Raw genomic sequence first — 433 nt, forward strand, 5'->3', positions numbered from 1 at the left:
CTCACTGAAGTCCTTTTCTGTATCTATATAAAACGAGTTCAATGAAAAAAACAAATTGAACAAAAATAATCAAAAATAAGTCATATTATCTCACAAGCAAAACAAAAAAACACTCTGACGTTTAGACAATTTAATTATCGCATCAGAGTTTACAAAAATTCTATCGAAAACAACTGAAAGTTCCAGTTACAGAGTATGAACTAGTAAATATAACCTTATATTATACAAAACAAAATGAAAAACAATAGCTTCGGGCGATTTTTTTCCAGAACCATGTTCCCCAACAAGTAAAACAGCGTGCTGCATCCATGGATCGCCCTATACTGACGGGAACGGAAAGCAGTTGTTTTGTGGCCGTGGTCCCAATTCAAGGAGATGCCCAAAGGATTACTCCTGCTTTACAAACGCGGTAGACTTGTGGGCAGTATGTTGT

At 36.0% G+C, this 433-nt stretch overlaps 1 long non-coding RNA gene across 3 annotated transcripts in view; it reads left to right on the plus strand.

The window, feature by feature from the left end:
• Window positions 1-288, plus strand: part of LOC110446961 — an 8,772-nt gene extending 8,484 nt beyond the window's left edge. For all 3 annotated transcript variants that reach the window (XR_002462526.1, XR_002462527.1, XR_002462525.1), the window contains one exon: window positions 270-288. This is a non-coding gene — a long non-coding RNA (uncharacterized LOC110446961). The remainder of the gene's footprint in view (window positions 1-269) is intronic.
• Window positions 289-433: the final 145 nt, after the last annotated feature.

The sequence above is a fragment of the Mizuhopecten yessoensis genome, unplaced genomic scaffold (genome assembly GCF_002113885.1).
Source record: "Mizuhopecten yessoensis strain PY_sf001 unplaced genomic scaffold, ASM211388v2 scaffold3091, whole genome shotgun sequence".
Lineage (NCBI taxonomy): Eukaryota > Metazoa > Mollusca > Bivalvia > Pectinida > Pectinidae > Mizuhopecten > Mizuhopecten yessoensis.